The sequence below is a fragment of the Triticum dicoccoides genome, chromosome 5B (assembly GCF_002162155.2).
Source record: "Triticum dicoccoides isolate Atlit2015 ecotype Zavitan chromosome 5B, WEW_v2.0, whole genome shotgun sequence".
Classification (NCBI taxonomy): Eukaryota; Viridiplantae; Streptophyta; class Magnoliopsida; order Poales; family Poaceae; genus Triticum; species Triticum dicoccoides.
In genome coordinates, this window is record NC_041389.1 from 681,041,730 (window position 1) to 681,046,655 (window position 4,926).

Consider the following 4,926-nt stretch of genomic DNA (forward strand, 5'->3'; position numbering starts at 1 on the left):
GCTTAGCATGGAAGATACCGACCACCTCTTGTCGTTCCATGAATGATCCAAACACACAAAAAGGATAAATTTTAGACGTTTGTAGAGGTGGCACATGCAAATTTACTTAGGACAGCACTGTAATACCGCATATATGTAGGTATGGTGGACTCATCTGGAATAACTTTGGGTTCAAGGTTTTTGATGTACAAGCAGAATCTCCACTTAGTACAGGCGAAGGCTAGCAATTTAGATTGAGAAGCGGCCAACTAGAGAGCAACAACGTTCATAACCATACATTATGCATCAGTAACATTGGACACTAGCATGAGTAGGATATGAACACCATGAACATAAATGTCATAGAGGCTATGTTGGTTTTGATTCAACTACATGCATGAACATGTGCCAAGTCAAGTCACTCCAACATTCAGAGGAGGATACCTTATCATCATACTACATCACAATCATTTTAATGCTATGTTGATACCCAAGATAAATCATTATCAACTCCCATCTACTTATGCATGGCATGAGAAACTATAATCTCTAATTTTCATTGCAAACATGTTTAATCATAATGGCTAAATCATGGATACTAGGTTAAACATATTTACAAAAACAGAACAGGTCGAGTTCATACAAGTTTCTCCCTGCCACGGCCAGTTCATCGGATGTCGTCATTATTGCCTTTCACTTGCATGACCAAATGATATGAAAATAATAATAGTGCAAGAATGCCGAGGACTAAGCTAGAATCTGCAAACATTTTATTCAACAGGAGAAGACAAGGTAAAATGTGCTCTTATTAGTTCAACAATATTCATATGAGAGCTACTCAACATTTTCATCGTGGTCTTCTCATCGGTACAACTCGAATAAAAGGAAAAGAAATTCAGAGAAACACACTGAAATATTTTTGGAGTTTTTGATTTTCTAGAACAGGCAAATAAAAGGGAAAAGCAAAAATGAGAAAAAATATTTACACGGGAAAGCTCCCAACAAGCAAAAGAAGAACAAGGAAATCTTTTTGGATTTGTTTAATTCTATTACTAAGCATGCATAGAAAGTAAATGGCTACAACTAAATTTTTTTGGTTTTTTCTAAAGTTTTTCAAACATACAAGAAGAAAGCAAGAAAATAAATCTAAGCATGGATGATACAATGAAAATGTGTGGACACCGACAAATGAAGTATGTGGACATGAATGTAAGGTCGGTGAAAACACGTACTCCCCCAAGCTAAGGTTTTTGGCCTAAGTTGGTAATCAATCAGTAGCCTGGAGGGTAGAAGTCTGCGTGGAAGCTCATAGAGGCTCTCGATGTGGATGCCTTGGCACGTCGTGCTGCCACCACTGCTGCGTTATGAGCTCGGGCCTCGCTCTCAGGAACAAAATATCTCCCCTTGCTGTGATAATCAAAAAGAGCAGGCGCAGGCAAATGTGTGTGCACAACAGAGGTTTGGTTAAACAACAAATTATAAGTGAAGTCATGAATTTTTCCTTTGAGGATATTATGGCTTTTTAAAGCCGCAAAATCTAAATACTGCGTGGGTAGGATAGGGTCAAAGGGCAAAGGTGAAACACCCAGCTCTCGTGCCAAATGTGTGGCATAAATTCCCCCATAGAACCAGCCACTCTTAGCATTATTCAAAAGTCTACGTGCAACAATCGCCCCAAGGTTATAATGCCATTCACCAGTGAGAGCGGTGTGAATGAGGCTCAAGTCTGGCGCACAAAGTATGCTACAGTCTTGCTTGCCTACTATGAATTTCCGTTAAATAATGCAAAATACCGCATTGCGGGAAAGTGAATGCTCTTTATTCTGCCTTGTGTCACTCCCCTATTTTCACCGTAACAAAGGCTAGTTAAGAAAGACTTGTACTCAGCCTTCAATGGTTCATCAAGCGAACCCCAATATGGCAGTTTGCAATGGTAAGCAAAATTCTCCAGTGAGATGGTAAATGGATTATCATAAAGCTTAAAAGACACCCTAGACTCACGAGGAAAAATGTAAATCCTTTGACAAATGACTCAGTGAGAAGTTGGCGTTGTTCACATTTATCTGAAAAGTAGGGACCGAGGCCAGTATTGTGAACATATTGCTCAAATTCCTCCTTAATGCCCACATGCATCATATATTCATCGCAAGGCCATAAGCATGTTTTGGTGGCGGCGTCACGCGTGGAACTTTCACTTGGTTCAACATAAGATCGACGAGCAGAACTGCTACTAGAGATGCCCCCAAGGATTGTCTCCTCGAAGAGCTCTTTCCAAATAGGTTCATCGTGTCCGCGTACAATTTTCTGAAAATAAAATTTTTTGAGGTGACAAAAATTTGTCAACAAAACTTTATAAGATTGATAGCAACTACTCCTAGGGATAATAGAGGCCATAGCAAGCATTCAAACTACTTAGAACACTAAGAATTCAACATGCAAGCTCATCTACATCAGCACCAAGAGTAGCTAATTATTCAAAGTATAAACCACTAAAACAAAAACTAATTGGACAAATGGTGGAGTAACATACCAAGCAACAATCCCCCGAAACAGTTTCAGAAACGGAGCTTTGAGCTAAGAGATCGAAATCCACGGGTTTGAGCTCAAGAACATAGGAGAGAGAGTAGTGGGGATATTTTTTCTGGAGGTAAGTGATGATGTGGGCTAAAGAGATAAGTGAGGGGGCCCACGTGGGGACCACAACCCACCAGGGCGCGCCTGGGGGTCCTGGCGCGCCCAGGTGGGTTGTGCCCACCTGGTGCACTGCCCTCTGGTATTATTTGCACCAGAAATTTAGAAATATCCAGGAAAAAAATTCATGTTCAATTTTCAGGGCATTCTGAGAACTTTTATTTTGGGTCATTTTTTTATTGCACGGGAAATTCGGAAAATAGACAAAACATGGCATTTTATTTTATTTAACTAATAAAAATAGAGAACAAAAAGTAGGGATAGAAGGCAGTGCTTACTAAATTCATCAACTTCTCACCGTTCAAAAATGATTCATTAATAAGGTTGATGAGGTCTTATTAACAACCACTTTCGATTAGCATGAAACCGAAGAACTTCCGTAAATCACTAAGTTACCTCAATGGGGATATGCATTTCCCCAACAATAAGCATTTCATATTTCTTTTTGATAGTAGGTAGAGGTATTTGAAAACTTCCAATAGTGATTGTTGGAGATTTTTCAATAACATTACTACCATTCACTTGGAATTATTTCTTCGGAAAATGCACTATATGCTCATTCCCGTTAATATGAAAAGTGACCTTGCTTTTATTGCAATCAATAACATCCCCTGCAGTATTCAAGAAGGGTCTACCAAGGATAAGCGACATGTTGTCGTCCTCGGGCATCTCAAGCATAACAAAGTCAGTCAAAAAAGTAACATTAGCAACAACAACGGGCACATCCTCACAGATACCAATAGGTATGGCAGTTGATTTATCATCCATTTGCAGAGATATTTCTGTAGGTGTGAGTTTATTCAAGTCAAGTCTTTTGTATAAAGAGAACGGCATAACACTAACATCAGCTCCTAAATCGCACAAAGCAGTTTTCACATAATTCTTTTTGATAGAGCAAGGTATAGTTGGTATTCCCGGGTCTCCAAGTTTTTTAGGCACTCCATCCTTAAAAGTATAGTTAGCAAGCATAGTGGAGATTTCATCTTATGGTATTTTTCTCTTATTTGTGATGATGTCTTTCATATACTTTGCATAAGGAGGCATTTTTAAGATGTTAGTCAAGCGAGTACGCAAAAAGACTGGCCTCAGCATTTCAGCAAAGCGTTCAAATTCTTCATCATCATTCTTTTTAGTTGACTTGGGTGCAAAAGGCATAGGTTTTTGAACCCACAGTTCTCTTTCTTTACTGTGTTTTCTAGCAACAGCGTCTCTTTTACCATATATTTTATTCTTAGGTTGTGGGTTATCAAGATCAACAGGTGGTTGTATCTCAACATCATTATCTGGTTCTTTATCATCATTTTGTTGAGTGTCATCATTGTCTTTTTCATTATCACTAGGTGCATGTTCATTACCAGATTGAGTTTCAACATCAGAGATAGAAGTTTCATTTTCATTATCAGGAGGTTTGTCTATTTCAGGTTCACTAGAAGCATGCAAAATCCTATCATTTTTATTTTTATTCTTAGAAGGACTAGGTGCACGAGTGTTATTTCTTTGCGAATCTTATTCAATTATTTTTGGGTGTCCCTCAGGATAAAGTGGTTCCTGAGTCATTTTACCTCCTCTAGTTGCAACTCTAACAACAAAGTCATGTATATTATGTTTCATTTCATCAAGTAATTCTCTTTGTGATTTAGCAACTTGTTCTAACTGGGTTTGAACCATAGAAGCATGTTTTCCAACACCTCTAACATCATTTGAGATTCTAAATAACAAGTCACTCAAGAGAGCAATCATATCAGAATTATATTTCAATTGTTTCATAACATTTGCTTTGAAGTGATCGTGCTTTCTAATGTAATTGTCAAACTCAAAAAGGCATTGACTACACTACTAGGGAAAACCTTATACACAGAATCTTACCAGCAGCGCTTGTTAAAATGAGGCGCTACTGCTACTTAGCAGTAGCGCGTCTACCAAAACCGCGCTACTGTTAACCCCTTAGCAGTAGCGCGGCAGGGACTGAACGCGCTACTACTATAATTGCCACACCGTTCCCGACGTGCTAGGTATAGTAGTAGCGCCCTTCTAGAAATGGTGCTACTACTACCGATTTTAGCAGCAGCGTGTTTTCCCCTCACGCGCTGCTGTTATGTCTATTGTCACCTAACCCCCCACGTGGCATGATTCCCTCCTCTCCCTTCCCCAATTCACCACTCTCTCTTCTCCCCCTCATCGCCTCCGCCTTGCCGCCGTCTCCCCCGACCCCGCCTCGTGGCCGTCTCCCCCGACCCCGCCTCGCCTCCGTCTCCC